Genomic DNA, 19,973 nt, shown 5'->3' on the forward strand with positions numbered 1-19,973 from the left:
TTATTTCCCCCCTGTCCTGCTCTTCCCCAGGCTGCCCACCTCTTTCAGCCTCTCCTCGTGTGCTTTATGCTCCAGCCCCAGAGTTTTCCTGGGAGCTGTCTGCTGGCCTTGTCCCACTCTATGTAGAAACAAACACCACTTATGTGGCCACAAAAGTGCCAAACAAAAAAGCATTTGGTCTTCATGAGGTTTTTGTCAGGCTGTTTCCTATAATTGCTGAAGTCCCCCTTCATCCTAGTGGCCTTAATGTCCAATATGGTCACCACCCCCACCACCACAATCTGGTGCCATCCACAGGTTCATTGAGGTTGTGCTCACTTCCATCTTCTTGGCTGTTGATGATGATGATGCTAAATAGCATCAGCCCCTGAAGACAACAATTCATGAGTGATTCTGCCCCTGTTCTCAGCCCTGGTGAGGCCACAGCTTAAGTCCTGTGTCCAGTTCTGGGCCCCTCAGCTCAGGAAGGAGATTGAGGTGCTGGAGCAGGTCCAGAGAAGAGCAAGGAGGCTGTGAAGGGATCCAGCACAAGTCCTGTGAGGAAGGGCTGAGGGAGCTGGGGGTGTTGAGGCTGGAGAAGAGGAGGCTCAGGGGAGACCTCATCACTCTCTCCAACTCCCTGAAAGGAGGTTGGAGCCAGGGGGGGGTTGTGCTCTTTTCCCAGGCAGATATCAGTAGGACAAGAGATGGGCTTAAGCTCTGCCAGGGGAGGTTTAGGTTGGAGATTAGGAAGAAATTCTTTGCAAAGAGGGTGCTCAGGCATTGGAATGGGCTGCCCAGGGAGGGGGTGGATTCTCCATCCCTGGAGGTTTTTGAGCCTGAATGTGGCACTGAGTGCCATGGGCTGGGAACCACGGGGGGAGTGGATCAAGGGTTGGACTCGAGGATCTCGGAGCTCCTTTCTAACCCAGCCAATTCTATGATTCTATGACAAACTGACACCCAGACTTTGAGCTGTTGACCCTTTCACCCAGATGGTCCAATTGGAAGAAGTTTGTCTTGATGCCCTTCACTTCTCTTCCAATTTCTCTTTTCCCCCATGTGTTGTCTTTTACCTGGTTTGTATTGTACAGAACATGACTGACAATGTGCAAACGTATCCCAACATCACACGTTTTTCCTTTAAAAGAACATCTCCATTTGTATGGCTGGTCTGTGCAGTTCTCTTCTGGTTTATTAAGACTGTCATCAGGAGACATCAAAAATTCATAAGAAATAGAAAAAACCATGACAGCTGCCTCAGCAGGTACCAACTCCAGATACTCTTCCCTATTGCTGAAGCCAGAAAGGGGCAAGTTAATAATTCTTACCAACTTACCTTCCTAGAGACATGCAGAGATCCCACTCAAGAGACTCAAAGAATGAAATTACTCTTTATCAGTGGTCCAAGGGTACCAGAAATCCCCCTCCAGAAAGAAAGGAGGAAAAGAAAGGAAAGGGAAAGGAAATCCAAAAAACAAACCAAACTAAAAAAAACTAAACAACCCCCCCACCACCATATACCAATCATTGTGTTTTTCTGAGCAAAGGTATATCTGCTATATACCATGCTGAAATCAGGGACTTGGAGGAACTGATTTTCAGTCCACCCTGTACTCCAAATCAGCGTTGAACTTGCACAGATCCCGTATCCCAGGCTCTCACCTGGGCATGTGAGGAGGAGTGCAGCAGGACAGGGATGAAATCCCCTCCATGCCTGGGCCTTGCAGCTGGTGGGGTGAAACACAACCCTCTCCTCAGCTGTGTCAGCTTTGGGTGGCTTTGTGGCAACACCCAGGAATGTCAAAGTGTTCAGATCAGGAGAAGATACCTGGGGGGGATGTGAGGAAAATACTGCAGGCATCAGCAGCCTCTGCAGCTGCCCCAGCTCCATCCTCAGCCAGCTCAGCACAACCCAGCCTGCTCAGATCCTCAGCCTGAGAGCTCCTCTAAAAGAGAGGAGTGTAATTCATGAATTAATCAATGAAAAGATACACTTGGGGTTTGGTTGTTGGTCACAAAGCACCATACAGAGCTCTGCTTACCCAACACCATTTGAAAGATGCCACCAGGAAGACCTGAGCCCTCTTTGTGCCACTTGCTGTTGGGTTGGCTGCAATTTTTATAGAGATGACACCAAGTTCAGGGACTGCTGTGCAGCTCCATGGCTTTGTCTTTGGGGAATGGTTAAACCAATTCAGACCTTTTTTTTTTTTTTTTTGGGGGTGGGGTGATACTTTGTTTAGGCATAGATCTGTTTTTTCTCAGGCTGGTTGAATGCCTTGAAAACTTTCTGGATCATGAAATAGTGCCCAGTCCTTTTTCACTCCTGACATCCATCTCCTCCCACCAGCAGATGCCTCTGCCCAATGCTCCCTTTACACAGGAGAAAATGACCCTGGGAGCTTCTTAGGAGACAGAAGAAAGCCCCAGTTATTCCAGTGCCCTGATGCTTCACATTACTCATTTTAATCCTTCCCATTATCTTTGCCTTGAAGAATGTTGCAATATTCCTTAGTAAGTTTTAATTTAGACAGAGCTGCAATATGAGCCTGAATGAAATCCTTCTCATGCTCTAATGCACTCACTTAACTGTAATGCTCAGGGAACTGAATGCTATCAGTAATGTATACCCCTAATTCAAACTATTGAGTGGAAGGGGGATCTAAATTGAGTTTCTGAACCTCTTCTTCATTAAATGCAGCTATGACCAAAAAGAGGCTGCTGACTCACTGCAGGAGCAGCCAGCCTGGAATGGCCTGATGAGTTCTGAGTTCTTTCCCTCCATCCCTGAGTGCACAGGAATTCATTTACTTTTTCCAGAGCAACATCAGTTATCATCTGCACTCCGTGTCTTCTGATGAGGTTGTTATGCCCATGGTAGTGTTTTTAATACATAGCTTGATTTTGCTTTTTTTTTTTCTTTAATTCCTTTGTTTCTGTTTTATCAAATTGAGTTGATTCCATTATTTCTGCTTCAAATCCAGCCTGAGTTTTCAGTGTATATTACATGGACTGGGTACACACTATTTTCCCAGTAATAAAATAATAGCTGTGGCTGAGGCAAGCAGAACACTCTGCTCTCTTTGCAAGCCTCACCAGACATAAATGTGTCTTGTCACCCCACACAGCAGAACCTGGAGATGCCTGGAGAAATTGGGAAAAGAGGCAGCAAGCTGCAATATCATCCCAGGCCCTAAGCACAGCAAAGGCTTAAACTGACCACAGGTCATCAGGTCTGAGCCAAAATAAACTCTTTGGTCTCCTGTGACACCAGAGGTCAGGCATGGGAGCTGCTGGGCTCCTTTTGGACATTTGTGAATCAACTGGTTTTGTCTAAAGAAAGCCAGAGCTGGTCAGGCTGCAGAGGGAGAGCCTGGATAGAGGATGAGCCATGGGAGATGACTTTCCCACTGGGAATGCAGACATCCTGATGGAGACACAGGGGGTGCTGTACTGGGGAGAGCCCTAAGTTGTTCCTAAGGAGAAACATCACAGCTCACAGGGTATCTTCATTTCAAGTGTCCTCTGCCTCTGTAATCTGTGCTAGAACTGAATCAGAGCCCAAATCTAGAGCATCTTATTTTGGTTATGTTGGGATCACTGCTGCTCTTCTGAGAATAAACCAAGGATCTTGCCTGCAGGAATACTTTTTCAAGTATTTTCAAGCAAACAGGCTCTTGCTTTTTTTGAGGTGTTTCTGGTTCTAAGCTGGTGGTTTTAAGTTCTCTAAGTCTGCATACCTAGTAACCTCACCTTGAATCTTGTTTCAAAACATCACCCCAAATCCTGTTCTCTGCCCTTCCCTCTCATGAAGGGATGACTGAGATGATCCTGTACAAGCTAAAACAGATGGAGTGTCCTGGGGGTGTTTTCTTGGCATGGTAAGAGACCCAATCCCTGGGACCTGGCCAGCCTGGGAAGCAGCACAGTGTACAAGGGTGAATTACTCCTTGTAGATGAAGAACATAACATTCTGAATCAATGAAAGACCAAAAAGAAGGCCTTTAAATTTATTAAGAGGCATGATAAATGTTACCTGTGAGGGCTTCTCAGTGATTACAGCCATTATCCCACTGCTCTCACTTCATCTACTGCGTAGGAAGTGACTTGATTGGGAAGAGAGATGATGATTTGATTTTTTTTTTTTTTTTTTTTTGAAGCTGCTTTATTTGTTTCATCCACTTTACCACACTTCATGCTGTTAAGCCATGGTGAAGGCAGCTGTTAATGTTATACCACAAAGTCAGCAGAAGTTAAAACAAAAGCCAGAATCTACCCTACCTGCCCAGACATTCCACTCTGGGAGGCAAAGGTCCTGGGACTGAACCCAGTGTGACCACCATGCACCCACACCTCCAACTGGGCCCAAGGGACCACAACACCCCAGTCCTTTTTTCTGGGAGCTCCATTAGCTTAAAGATGCAGTTTTGTACATTTGTAAGCAGAGGAGGATTCAGACAACTTATTCCATTAGACAGCAGTGAGCTCCCCTTCTGTGTCCCCCCATCTTCCCTGTCCTGATGCTCTCCAGAGCAGTTTGCTGACAGGGATGCTCCCCAAAGCAAAAGCTGCCTCTGAAGGGCAACTCAGCTGCTCAAACCACAAGCCCAGAAGGTCTGGGAGGTGTGGGCAAGCTTTAACTCTTTCTCCATCCTTCACCACCCCTTGTACCTGCAGGTGCTGAAACCCACACCACACCTCACCATGGCCATGTTCCCTTCTGATTTGGGGATGCTGCCAACTTTGGAGAAGGTTGATGAAAGAAAGTAACATCCATAGCAGTTGGTGAGCTAATTCTAAAACAGATTTTTGTGGGGGAAGTACAAGGTATATCTGTAGAACAACATCTCTCCAGATGCCAGATTCTAAACATCTGCTATTGGCAATGAGAGGGGGGAAAAAAAACAAACCTTGAAAAGATAATCTCTTGTAGAGGAAAGGATGCAGCAGCCCAACTGTATGTGTAGGTATCAGCAACCCCCAGGCTGTACTTTTTAAAGGAAACTGAAGAGGAAAGCACCTCACAAAGCTCTTTCTTTATTTTAGTTTCTGTATTTCCAACACCAGGCAGAGGAATGATATGAAAACCTGGGAATGAAGAGCTGCTTGGATATTTATTTTTAATGAAATGCAAGTCAAGCAATGCAAGTCAGTGACTGTTGTCTTTGCTGGAATACAGACATTATTTTAGGGCATTTTCCTGGGGATTTAAATCTTTTTATTGCAGCCCACTGGCTCTTTTCAGTAGCTTTCTTTTGCATTACCTCCACAACCCAGTGTCACACAGAGTCCAGGCAGCAGAACCCCCACACTGCTCCCACGTGAGATGTGGCAAAGCTCTCCCAGGGCCTGTGTTGGTGAAGGGACATCTGAGGACAGAATCCAGAGTGCTGAACTAGAAAAATGGAGAGGAGCTCCTCAGGCTGGCAGTGAAAAAGAAAAAAAAAAAAAGAGGGAGAGAAAAAAGAAAGATTTTTTTTTTTTTTTAACTTATTTTTAGCAAGGATTCCTGTGACATCTGTGGCAGATACTCCTTTCTGCCTATCTCCCCCAAACACATCCATGCAAAACATTTTAAGATACTCAAGATCATGCTGTTCAGTTGTCAGATTGCACTGAAGATTACAACAAGCAACTTTACACTAAAGTATTATTGCTGTCATTATTCAAACCCTTTCTTCTTTAGAAGTTACAGAACCTGGATCAGGAGTAGAATCAGAGTAAGCACATATTTTCTTTATGTTAATGTTTCTTTATGTTATGTTAATGGCCTGGCTGAAGTCCACCAAGACAGGCTTGTGTGTGCCTTGATGGTTTTGTTTCAAACCTCTGGATATTTTATACATACAGCCTAGAAAGAAGGAACTCAGCACAGATCTGTTCATTCCATGCTACCTCAGCCAGGTCAATATTCATGCCTGAGAACTCATTTTAATCAAGTCATTCTTACACTAATGAAAATTTTCATAATTGACACTTGGGACAAACTGCTTCAGCAATAGGCAGTGTGAAAGGTGCCTTTGGCCTCCTCCTACATGACAGGGTATTTCTTCTCTTCATGAAGCCTGATCCAGTGACAAGAAATGATTTGGTTCAGTTTCAGGATCAGATGAATCACAGACTCATAGAAAGCTCTGGGCTGGGAGGCATCTGAATGATCTCAATGATTTCCAACCCCATGGGCAGGGACACCTCCCATCAGCCCAGGTTGCTCCAAGCCCCATCCAGCCTGACCTTAAAAACTTCCAGGGATGGGGCAGCCTCAGCTTCCCCAGGCAACCTGTGCCAGTGTCTCACCACTATCACAGTAAAGAATTTCCTCCTAATATTTAACCTAAATCTGCCCCCTTTCAGCTTAAAACTTTTACCTCTCCTCCCATCACTCCATGGCCATCTATAAAGTCCCTCCCCAGCTTTCCTGGAGCCCCTTCAAGTCCTGGCAGGTGTTATAAGGTCTCTCCAGAGCCTTCTCCTCTCCAGACTGAACAACCCCAACTCTCTCAGTCTCTCCTCACAGCAGAGATGCTCCAGCCCTCTGATCATCTTCATGTCCCTCCTCTGGGCTCACCCCAACAACTCCATGTCCTTCTTATGCTAAAACATCTGATCAGAGTCTCAGATTCCCACTGCTGTAGGAGTTTGAGCTTGTGGACACCCCAGCAGCCTTCACTTTTGTTTTACTGACAGGGATTTGGAGCCTGTGAGATCCTCCCCCCACTGCCAGCTCTGACCCAGCAGTCACACAGGACACATGGAGCTTGGGCAGACAGATCCTGAGTTCCCTCATTCCATGATCACATTCCACACCTCACCTGGACAAAGCTCCTTTGGGTTGGGCCTCCTGTCTGCCCTTGAGCCCTTTGCTTCCCTTTCAAGACTGACAACACAAGTGCCCTCTAGGATCACCTGGGATGCTAACAGCACCCAGAGACATTTCTGGGGTAGGGCAGCCTCCTGCCTCCCCACATCTTGGCTACCAAAAAACCTGCTGGGAAGAGGAAAGAGACTGGGGCAGGGAGGAGGATGAAGGCTGCTGCTCTCAGCATGCAAAGGAGAGTCAAACCCCTGAATCTTCCCCTTTATCAATCCTTTATTCTTAAGCCAGAAGTGGTTTCTGTGTTTCTGAGCACGATGTGAAGTCACCAGAGGTGTTGTGCCTGCCCAGGTGCTCACTGAGGATGGAGTGGATGGAATTCCTCTGGGCACTGCTCCTCTGGAGCCATTGCCTGCTCAGAGCATCACTGCTGACACCACAGGAGCTTAACCAACGGAGGAATAGTTCCCAAGGATTTGCAGGATGTAGGAGCTGGCACCTGGCTCTGCTATTTTACACCTCTGGAAATCAATGGTAATGCTTGGCTGTGGCTGAGCTTTTAATCCCTGACAGGAGATGTTCCACCTCAGCTCTTCTGAGGAGCAGGCACAACAAGCCCTTGAGCAAACCAGCTGAGGAATTCTCCCATACAGAAGCTTCAGGAGGGATAAATACAGACCTGAACTTCCACTTGAGGGCTGGCCAGAACCTGGCTGTTCAAGGGAGCCACCTGGAAGTAGGTGAGAAGAGAGAGGAGTGAACCCAAAGCAAGTGCTGGCAGCTCTGCCACCTCCTGCCTGCCCTTTTCTCCCTGCAGGACCCCAGGCTGGAGTTGGCAGAGGGAAACAAAAGTGTCTGAGCCATCCTGTGGGTGAGAAGCTTCCTTCAAGGCTGTTACCCTGCTCAGGGAACCTGGCAGATCATAAATCACAAGCTTAATGCTCACTGTAAATGAAGGTGGAATCAGCCAGGCAGAAAACTCCAGTGGTTGAACATCTGAAGTGTTATAAATAGGAGCAGTTGCCTTGTACAACATGAAATAACCAAGAAACAACAGGAGGTCCCTTCCTTTGTGGCTCCAGAGCCTCCCTCCATGCACCTGGAGGAAGCAGGCACTGTAATAATATCATTTATTTTGTGATCAATGCTTAGGTGACAAACCCAGCTCCTTTTTCTTGGCTGCTCTGGGGTGAAATTGAGTTTCTTGTTCACTTCCTGCACTGGAGAGGGAACAAAGCTTTAGGTATTGCTCAGCTTTTAATAGTGAGGGAAAGAAATAAACAGATTGCAAGTGAACAATTCCCTGGCTCTAGTTCTTCCCAAAATGCCATGGATCCTGCTAACAGATTGAGGCTGGATGATGGACTCAGCCCCATGGAAATACCCAAATATCTGACTCAAGGCTTCTCCAGGGTCAAGCTTAAGCCCACCCTATGGACCAGACTTTGGGGAGGCTGTCAGCAGAATATCTGATGGAGATGGCAGTGGCTCTGCCTTCCACGGGGGTCCCCTCATCTCCTGCTGATTTCCCTCCAAGCCTTTCTCCCATCCCTGGATGTCCCCTGAGACAGGACTCATCCCAACACCATTCTGCTTCCTACACCAGCTGTCTGCAGCTTGAAACAGCAGAAATCAGATATATCTCTGTGAATGAGTCAGATGCCTGACATTATTAATGAGTTTTGCCACTTTTTTTTTCATTCTGAAAGCAGAAATGTGTGTGCCTTTGATGGTGCTTGAGTCACATCTGGCCACGGTAATCTGCATGTTGGGAGGTGTCACAGCAGGCTCCACCTGGGATGGAAAGCCACATGGGACCACCAGATGTAAAAACAAATCAGGCCAGAGCTCCAGGAGGAAGAAATGAACACACTCTGGCTCTCTCATGCTCTCCATCACCTCCCTGTGGCTCTATCTGCACTCGTGTGCCCCTAGCCCCCACCTCCTGTTTTTTTACCAAGCTTTTCACAGCCAACTGAAGCTTTGAAGCTCTCCTGTTCTCCCCATGCATGCACAGTTCCTGCTGATGTCTGAGCTGATGAAACCAGTGATGAAATCTGCAGTCTGAGCAGTCAGGTCAGGAGCCTTAACTGCAGCATTTCTGCTGAAGTGGCAGGAAAACTCCATTCCTGCCAGGAAAATGCCATTCCTCCTCATTCTCCATGGGGAAACCAGTCTCAGCATGATTCTAGGGATTCTTCAGATTTTTTTTCCTCGCTTCTTTTTATGCCCTAGCTATCCTAGCTCATCCATGAACACCACTGAGCAAAAAGCATCTTCAAGGTAATGGGTAATGAGAGGCTTTGCTCTCATTGTTATCTTCTGTACATCCCTGTTTTCCCTTGGATAATCAGAGGGTCTCATCTTCTTTGCCACCATCAGTGGGGACACCCCACATTCCCTGAGGAGCACTGAGGGCTTCACAAAGTTCCCCTTGGTGTCTTTAATCCATGACCTAAGAACAGAGTTCAGCCAAGGCAGCAAAAACCAGGTGAGCAGCTTTCAGACAGGCTGGAGACAGAGTGTTTGCATTGCAGAACATCCAGAGGAGATGGAACCAGGTCAGGAACCTCTGTGCTGAGGAATTTGCTATCCTTGCCCATCAGTGGCTCTACTGGTTCCCATCAGTTGCCTTGCTTGGCTCCAGAGCTCAGGAACTGGTGTGGGGTGTGAAGGACCCCAGAGTCACAGCAAGGTACCCAGCTAGGAGGGACCACAGAGTTCAAATCCTCTGGGATTTCACCCACCCACATGGGGTTGGTGGCTTCACATGGGTCCTGAGCATCATCCCAGGGCTCCTCAGGTCTGGCAGGGATGGTGAAGTCCCTCATCTGGGGCTGCTGGGGACTCTGCACCCTCCCACAAGGTATTAATGGGATAGGTAGAGATTGTGCCTCAATTAAATCTGTCTCAGTGAGCATTTTTTTCAGGAGGTGAAGTCACCCTATGGAATCCTGCACTCCTTACATCTAACAGGACATTCATTACATGAGTAGGGATTATTATAAAACCTACATGTTTGGCCCCAAACCCAGACTTGGAAAGCTCTTGTATTCCTTCCCTAAAGGATAAGAACCAGATATAGACTGGAAGTCAGGGACAGAATGGTTTCCCATTCTGAAAATAGGTCTCTGCCATGAGCCTTGCAGTATTTGTACTTTACAACTAAATCTGTTTTGGTTTGGGTTTTTTGTGTTGGGAACCCAAAATACAGCATTCAGGCTTCAGCTGGTTTGGCTTTGTTCCACAGCAGTCCCTGAAACAGCCTTCTGGAAAAGGAAATTTTCTCAGCAATAATCAAAGAAACTCCTGATTTCATGGAGATCCTGTGACTTTGACTGTCATCTGTGCATAATGATAGACACAGGATGTCTTTTGCCATTTATACCTCCAGTGCCTTTACATATTCCCCTGTATATACTTTCCATCCTTCTGGCTCACACATAATAATGTAGAAAATATATGGAAAAAGTGTCTGGCAAAAAAAAAAAAAAAAACCAAACAAAAACCCCCCAAAAAACTGAAATGTGGTATAATCCTAATAATTTCTCATCAATCTTACATATTTCTTATCACAGTCTTGCCTCTCATTTCATTTTGCTACTAAATCCCTTGTGCTTTCTCAGGCTGGAGGTCAGGTTGCCCCCAGATTCTCCTCTGATTTCATTCCCAGCAGGGGGGGTTCCCTGCCCTCAGCAAGTTTTTAAAATGAGATTATTGATTTCACTTTGTGAGCCATTGGAAGCAGATCACCCAAAGTGCTTGGGATTTCATCTGAGGGGTAAGGACAAAAGGTGAATTTATTTTTTTTTTTCCTATGGAGTGATGAGCAGAGCAAGCAAAAGCAGACTCCTCTAGATTGGAAACTCCCAGCTCTGCCTTGGATATTACTGGAGAAAACAGGGAACAACAGAAGACCCAGTTTTTTTAGAAGGTTGTTGAGCTGTGGTTTGTTTAAAATATGGAAGATTTTTCCTGAAGGAATTCACTTCTCTGATTTTCTGATTGAGTCTTTGGGACCTTTAGGTGCAAATGGAATCTGAGTCTGGGGAGCACATGCAGGAAGGCCAAATGGGTTGAAATTCAGGACAGCCCCAGATGAGAGTCTGCTGTGAGGTTTAAGGTATAAACTCTTACACTGCCTCATAATGGCACATACACTGCCTCATTAGGCTCATGGCATCCTGGGCTGGATCAGGAACAGCGTGGCCAGCAGGTCCAGGGAAGGGATTCTGCCCCTGTGCTCAGCTCTGGGGAGGCCACAGCTTGAGTCCTGTGTCCAGTTCTGGGCCCCTCAGGAAGCTCAGGAAGGAGATTGAGGTGCTGGAGCAGGTCCAGAGAAGAGCAAGGAGGCTGTGAAGGGATCCAGCACAAGTGCTGTGAGGAAGGGCTGAGGGAGCTGGGGGTGTTGAGGCTGGAGAAGAGGAGGCTCAGGGGAGACCTCATCACTCTCTCCAACTCCCTGAAAGGAGGTTGGAGCCGGGGGGGGTCGGGCTCTGCCCCTCAGGCAGATATCAGTAGGACAAGAGATAGGCTTAAGCTCTGCCAGGGGAGGTTTAGGTTGGAGATTAGGAAGAATTTCTTTACCAGAGAGGGTGCTCAGGCATTGGGATGGGCTGCCCAGGGAGGGGGTGGATTCTCCGTCCCTGGAGGTTTTTAAGAAGAGCCTGAATGTGGCACTGAGTGCCATGGGCTGGGAACCACGGGGGGAGTGGATCATGGGTTGGACTTGAGGATCTCAGAGATCCTTTCCAACCCAGCCAATTCTATGACAAACTGACACCCAGACTTTGAGCTGTTTCTTTACCGAGAGGGTGATCAGGCATTGGAATGGGCTGCCCAGGGAAGTAGTGGATTCTCCGTGTCTGGAGATATTTCCAAAGAGCCTGGATGTGGCACTGAGTGCCATGGGCTGGGAACTGCAGCGGGAGTGGATCAAGGGTTGGACTTGATGATCTCTGAGGTCCCTTCCAACCCAGCCAGTTCTATGATTCTATGAACACACACAGTGCTCTCCAGGCTCTGGAGAAAGGGACCTGAACTCAGCCACTGTCCTGCCCCAAGCACAGCCCCTCCAAATAACCACATTCCCAGCCAGATCCTTCCCGAGGTGTAATCCAACAGCTGGGTGGTTTAGGCATTCCAGTCTCCCAGGATCCAAAGCCATGGCATCTATCCCAGCCCAGAGCACCAGGAGGGAGAGGCAAGCAGAGATCCTGGCTCTGTTCCCCAGGATAATTTCCATGACCTTGAAGAACGATCCAAACAACTCCAGCAGCACGATCAAAAGAATCTGAAAAAGCTCCAGAGGTGATTCAGGATGTTGGTGCCACAGAGGCAGAAATGGATTGATGAGTCTCGGCTATCCCCATCCTCCCGTGGCCCCCACCCAGCTGGTGGTGCCCCTGGAGGGGCTCTGAGCTCCCCCTCAGTAACAGAGCACATCCCCTCCTTCACAGAATTCCCACAGTTGCCACTTTGGAGAGGGGAAACCCAGAAAGATTTGTTTCCCAGTGCTATACATGAGAAAGAACATCTTCTGGGACCACAGGAGGCAGTTTCCACACAGACTTACTGGGATTTCTGCCTCCTTTTTTTGGTTTGATGATGCTTCTGCTTTGCTGCTAATGTCATTCAAAAGCCAACAATTCATTTATTGATTGCTTGAATCAGGTAGCACACTGAGCTTCACTCCAAGGATCCAGAAAACACTTCTGTGCTGGGAATCCTTTGTGGCCCTAATGTCTGAGGATCAGTTTGTCTCACAAGATGAAACAGGGGTCAGAAGTCCAATGGAATGTGACAACACTCTGTTATTCCACTTATTATTGTGGCAACAACCACCGGTGCCACAAGTTTTAAGACTTGCACAGACATTGCAAGTTTAAATCTTTATTTTTAGTGCTCTGCAGCTCAGTCATAGATTTGCTGTAGGCAGGACTTGTCATACAAATGTTCATCCTAGAACTAATTTTCTTTAACATGTTTTAACATCTCCCAAAACAAACAAACAAAGAAAGACTTCAGCACTTTTGAAAACACACTTCTCTCTTATCTTGATCAAAACACAGGACTTGACTCAACAAACCAGCAGCTCTAGTTTGAAGCTCCCATAAAGTATTATAGCATCAGGTGAATTGAGTTACTCTAGAAGTAAACTAGAATAACACACTGAGGCTCAAAGGCTGTTTGTTTGTTTATTAGATACTCATTTAGAGCCTTTACCTTCTGCTTCCCCATCAGCTTGAAGCCAGCTGAACTCTGCTCCTCATAATAACCTGTCCAAAAAGGAGAGAAATTCTGGGTTATAAAATCTGTTTCTGGATGATCATTTACCAGAGGCACCCTCCAACCCTTCAAACTTCTCCCCACCAAGATAAGTTGGATGAGAGAATCTCACATCTCCTCTTCTCATGTCTTCAGAATGAAAAAAAATCACCTTGGAGGGATCACACCTTGTGTGGAACACAAACCAAGGACTGACTTCAAATAATCCCAACACTGCTCTTGTTTGCTAACCAAAGCAGCTCAAGGTGTTCCTCATTTCATCAAGATGCTAATAAATGTTCATTAAACATTAAAGGCATCAAAAGCAACGAAGAGGGAGAACTCTGGAAAGTAGAACTTTGCACCTGAGCTCTTTTTTTGGTGCTCCTCTCCTGCTGAAGACAGAAAGAGGCCCTGTCAGCAGGTGACTCACTGCAGAGGATGCCCATGATATCATCCAGCTGAACCACCCTCTGCAAATCCTTCTTTTCCTTCTCCAGCTCTTTGGAAGATGGATGTGAGATGTTCAGACACAGGAGGCTTCATCCAGGCCAAGCTTTTCCTTGGGAATCTGTAGCAGAAGGACAAGGGTGGGGATTGGTAGCCAGCACCCCTCTGGGATTTGCAGCAAGTTGCAACAACATCTTGGAAAGCAGTTTAAAAGTCTAGAAGGTTGTTTTTCTTACAGTAACCACACTCCTGTGGGAATTTTCAGCTAATGAGGACTCAGAGGAGTTGTATCTATGCGGGTTTTACTTCAACTGCTGCCCAACACCCACACTTTTGTCTAGGAGGATCATGTAGGCAACTGCAGATGCCTTTACAGATGACAGCAAAGCATCCCTCCTGTCCTCAAACCCTAGCCAGGCAAAATCCCAGGTGTAACAAAAAGAAAAAAGAAAAAACCCCAAACCAACACATTGCTGCATCTCCAAAGAGCTTTAGGGTTGATGGGAAGAGAAGGTGGCAGAAAATCCAGTTATGTTGCATGGCCCTGGATAAATGGCATTATTAATAAGGCTTCCACTGGAATATTGTGCTGAGATTTGGACTTTCAGAATGAGACAGGGAGAAAGTAGCAGAGCATTGCTAAGGTTGTCAGGGGGCTTAAGATGTGGCCAAAAATGGGAGACATGGCCTGGTTTAGTTGGATGGACACAAGACTAAGGGGTGATTTACACAGAATTACAGAATATTAAAAGTTGGAAGAGACCCCCAAGATCATCCAGTCCAACCTTTGAATAATAGTAATTTAATACTAGGCAGTAATTATTTGAAGAGTACTTATAGAGGGAACAGCCCAAATCTTGGTACTGCCAGATGACAACAAGGGGCAACAACCAGAGTGTGGCTTGGGTGGACATTAAGAAAGAAAAACACTTCATAAGGGAGGTGGTGGAACCACCATCCCTGGAGGTTTGTAAGACCTGGCTAGACAAAGCCACTCTTAACCTGGTATAGTGGTGGTGGTAATTCAGGAGGTGGGACAGGATGACCTCCAGACACACCTTCCAGCCAAGATTTCCCTTACAAATCCAAGTCCTGCTAATTGAGAGCAACTGAAAGAGCTTCAAAAGGAAATGTGGTTGCTCACAGGGGAGGAAAAATTGTCTATGCAAGTATGAAAAATGGACTCTAGACCCTGCAAATCCATACAGGCCAAATAAGAAAATCCACTTAGAGATGAAAGAGAGCATTTGCTTCTCTGGCAATGTTGCCAGAGCAAGTCTAAGGTCATTTGAAAAAAACAAAAAGCTGCCTGGCTAAACATTGGAGTTCTCCATATTTCCTGCTCAGAGCTGTAATTTAAACCCCCAGACATACAAGGTTCATACAGAAGGGCTTGCTTAGGTACTGTAATGCCTTATATATATGTTGGGGATTAAATTTTCAAAGGAATTGCTCTTCAGCTTTACAGTCAACTGCTTTGGCTGACAGAAAGGATGCTCCATGCAAAGGATGCTCCATGCAAAGGTTGCTCCATGCAAAACTCCTCTGGTTACTTCCAAACTAACCCAGGAACCCTGAGCTTGCGTGTTTGCCACTAGGCAAAGTTCTACAATCAAGTTTAGAATAATCTCAGGGCTTCTGTGATAGTTTATTAAAAAATAAAACCACATAAAAGGAAAAAAAAAATCCTTCTTAAGTCAGTGGAAAGCAGATAGTTAAGAAATCAAGTTTTTTTCCTCAAAACACCTGAAGTTTCTTGTACTGCTTTTCCCTGTAGATGATTTTAGTGAGATGAAGCTGTTTATATTCTTTTCAAACCCACTTTATTTCCTGCATTTTTTCAGCTGCAATCCCGTTTCTGCTCAGATACCACCAGATTTTGCTGTTCTCCTTTTGTGACCACAGGCAAAGGTTTCAGAAACACTTGGGTAAGTGGGCAGCACCTCTTGTATTTGTTTGCTCACTCCTTTTTGCAGGCATGTCCTGTGTTTGGGTCAGTTTAAAAGCTCCAGGAAAAAGCAGAAAGGCTGCTTCCCTCTGGCAGGCAAACACCAGGGCAAGGGAATGGAGATGGAGGGAGGGGGGGGATAGGGAGCAGGGAGGCTGCAGGGTGGCTGGAGGCTCCCAAAAGGAACAGGGGATTTTTCTGGAACAAAAGGACTCACAGAGAACTTGCAGCCTGCCAGGGAAATGTTATTTTCCTTAGGGTGTCAAACTGAAGCTGCTCAGAGCTACATGGGATGAGCTGTAGTGACCACCAACCCTCATGGGCAGGGGCAAAGATTTGGTTGGACATCCTAGGGGAAAAAAAAAGAAATTAAAAATATCTGTCTCCATCAGAAGACCTGAGTATCTCTGTCAGCATTTTGGTGTTTTAGGATCAGTCCCTCCCAGGAAAAGGTGCAGGTGAATCTGCAGCTCTGTATCTGAGCCTGGCAGTTCCCTGCCTCACTCTCATGCCCTTGGCAGTCCATTTCCACAGCACTTTAAAAAAAAAAAAATACAGGTTGGGTATTTCTGAGAATTTTCCTAGAGATGAAAAATAGTGATGATTTTTTTTTTTTTTTTTTTACATAGGATATTTGTAACATTTCTTGGAAAACACATGAACAAAGCATCCTTACCACATGGCTGGCCATCCAGTGCAGGCTGGTTTGCTGTGTGTGGCTTGGCAGAGAATGTGGTTCCCTTAGGAATTCCAGACTGGCCTGGCAAATATGCAAACCTGGGCTCTTCTCTCTTGTTCTAAGAGGATTCCTAAAGCACCTCACTGAAGTTATGAAAACATTTAAAGAGGATGCTCATCTGTGCTTGTCCGCAGATTAATTCCACTGTTTCTCCTTCCATTTCTTTCAGAGACTCCTCTATTTTATATTTGGTTTATATATATTTATTTATATTTATATTTATATTTATATTTATATTTATATTTATTTATATTTTATTTATATCTAAAAATCAGCAGCAGCTGAAGAACTCTGGGTTGCTCTGCAATAATAACTTAGGGCAGACTGGAAAGGGAGTCCCTGACACAGTCTTAGCAAGAGTTTAAGAGGATTTTATGCATGAACCTTACTGAGGCTATTTACAAATGATGAAAAGCTCCTGTCAGCATCCTTTACATTTTCTCTGTGTAAATATCAAGTCTTGCTGGACAACTGGCAAGCCATTGGGAGGCTTCCTGTATGCTGTGCTGTGAAGCTCCCTCCTAAAAAACAAATGACTCATTTCATAGAGATGGTTCTGTTGGAAGAAAAGTCTTCAGAGCTTAGCAAGAGGTTTAAACCACATTAACATCAGAAATCAACGAGCCAAAAAAAAAATGTGGACTGCTGGGGTCATGGTTATTAAAGACAAACTTCAATTTTATTTTCATATCCTGCTTTTGGCCTGATCACTTGACCTCATTTTTAAGCATGGTCTGGATAGAATTCACCATTCCACACCAAGAAACTGAATCTTTTCTCCAGTTTTACTCTCCACTAACTCTCATGAGATTCAACCTGATTTATACCAGAAGAACTGAGTACCTGTGCTGATATTTTCAAAGAAATCAGGTACCCAGCCTACAAACCACAGTGCAGTGGTGCCACTGGGACCTTTTCTGGCTGAATGATACCCAGCTGGCTGTGTAACCCTAAAACTGACAGGAATCAGCCCATTCCTTGCTTGCTCCTTTGGATACCAGATTCCTTGGTCCTCATTGTCCAAGGCAATGTGGACTGGAATTGATGGAGAATCATTGGAAACCAGACTGCACAGAAAAGAACAGATTTGTACCATTTGTACCTTTGAACTCTTATTTCCCACAAAACAAAGATATTGCAAGTCTGAAAGAGGGTTTTTTTTTGGTTTGTGTTTGTTGTTACTGAAACTCCTACAGAGAAACTCAGCTCTTATCAAAGGAAGACCAAGAATAAAGCTGACTTTGAGCATGAAGAGTTCAAAGTCTCACTACTACTGGAATTCCTGGGGACCTGCTCTTACACACAGAAGAAACATCTTGTTGGAAAGCATCTTGGGTTTGTGAAAGGAGCAGCCATCACCTTGAATATAACTCTTTCTATAGAGGGTGAAACAGCAGTGATGAGAACACATACCTCATGTTTCCACAAAAAATCCTTCAGAAAGTCTTATCTGTTAATAAATAAATAGCTGAAAGCAAGATTACAGTGTTAGGGGTAAAGAGAAGCTCAAGTGGCTCTGCTGGTGTTTACTGGAGTCTTTTATTCTGTCTGGAGCAGCTTTGGTCACTCAAATATTTACCCAATTTCATCAGTTTCAAAGCAGGAAACAAAGATGAAAAGGAGTGAGCTTGGAAGACCTTAAATTTGTGTTCAGATGAACCAAACCCCATCACCTAGATGTGAAGTTGTAACTATCCAAGTCCTGCAGAGCTGCTCCCAGATTTCTGGTCAGGGTTAACTCATGACAAAAGTTTTTCCCAAGGTGTTCTCACGATTTCTTTCAGGGGATTTACAGAAGTTAAATAACTGTAATGAAAATTTCCTATTTCAGTATGGTTCTAACCTCTGGATGTAGTCATCTGTCATCAGTAAAAGCACAACTTTTCTGATTACCACTGGTGGCCTTCACATGTCCCACTTGGCCAGGGCATCTTTTTGTTTCCTTTCTCCCCATCATCTTTCCTCAAATTTATTTTAAACACTTCCAACACCTGGACACAAGGACACCTATCCTGATGTCAGCATCCCATTGAATGATCTTGAGGTTTATGACATGGGTCAGAAAATACCCATCTGCTGGGTTGTTTCAGCTTTTGAGATTTAAAGATTTGCTTTGTGGAGCAGGAACAAAAAAAAAAAAAAGAAAAAAAAATCCAACAAACTGTAGCCTTTTTGCAAAACTAAGAGACTTGGATTACTCACCTACAAGCCTCAGTTTGTTCCTGTAAGGACAATGAGGGCAATGTGACTATAACTGGATTAATTCTGCCATGCTATATGGCACAGAAACCTTTCAGTATTGATGCACAGGGGAGGAAAAAGGTTCACATGGTCAAGAAAATGAAACAAAGGACATCAAACTATTTGCCCAGAGAAGTCTATAAAATAAGCAAGCTTCTGACCCATATGTTTGAAACCTTTCAGTGATTTCTAACATTGAAAGCTTTGAGCAATTGTCCCTCTTCACTCCATTCTCTGGTCCTGCTGTGTCCCCTTAAGTTAACAACGTGGGTCACCTGAAAACAGCCAAAATAAAACCTAAGAATATGTCCTCTCTATCCCTCACACCACCTTTTCCCCCATTTTCTTTTACTTTTTAATTTTTCCTTTATTTTTAATTGCTTCTCCAGTGTTTTGGCAGGACACCTTCTTGCCTGCTTGCTTTACCTCTGACTCAAAACTTGATTTTAGTACCCTGGGAAGGCAATGAGTGACTCCAGAGGCTGCAAAGCAGCAAAGATTTCCAGCTGAAAGGCTGGATGGAATTGGACCTGCTTCACTTTTTTATTCTGAAGTCACTGTGGAGAACAAATTATGAGCAGAAACTGCAAAATGTTGAGGCTCTGCCTCTCTGTGGCTTTCTCCAACCCCCCCCTGAGTTGCCCCTGGCTCTCCAGGAGCTCTTGGACATTTTCCTTCTGGCTCAGGTGCCCTTGGAGTCTTGAAAAAAAAAAAAAGGGAAGAGGGTGAGGAAATTAAATAAAGGAAGTGTAAGGAATGGAATGAAAAATCCAACCTGTGCACACAAGGAGTTGGGAATAAGATTTATGCTCTTGGCAGATTTATTTCCAGGATTGGTAAAGCAGCCCTGTCCCTTTCTGTTTGCAGTTTCTGTTTGCATCATCTGCCCCCAAAAATGCAAAAGTAAAGGTTTGTTTGCTTCTGAGCTGAAAAGTTGCTTTTTCTCCTCATCTTTGCAGTGGAAGAGAGAAGCTGAGGAAAAGAACTTCTTTTGGCAATAATTGGGGGTTGTGATGATTTCAAATCAAGCAACACTAATTGCTAAGTTTCACTGAACTTCTTAGATATCAAGAGCAGTCAGCCCAGAGAGCTCAAGAAATCTTGCAACAACATAAATCCTCTTCCAGAATGAAAATTAATTTTTTCTAAGCAACTGCCCCCAATAAGCTACTTTATACGAGAAATATTTTCAACGTTTTTCCCACACAACTGGATTTTTGGCACAGAAAAGATGAACTATTTTTAAAATTTATATTAAAGAATATGCAGAGGATGTAGAAAGTTTCTGTATAAAGCTATCACTGCCTAAAACCCCAGTATGGTTACACTTCCAAGGAAAACCCCCAAAATTACTCCTTATATTTGTAATGGAGGTCTCAGAAAAAGAACACACCTAATAAATACTCTCCAAACTGTGAGAAATATCTTGGAAATCACCCCCTTCAGTAAAGATCTACACAGAAATCAGGATATTCTGTCTTTTAAGGCAGAAGCAGAGCATTTTGTAATTTTGCCATGATTTATATTTGCCT

Source organism: Calypte anna, chromosome 3 (genome assembly GCF_003957555.1).
Source record: "Calypte anna isolate BGI_N300 chromosome 3, bCalAnn1_v1.p, whole genome shotgun sequence".
NCBI classification, from domain to species: Eukaryota; Metazoa; Chordata; class Aves; order Apodiformes; family Trochilidae; genus Calypte; species Calypte anna.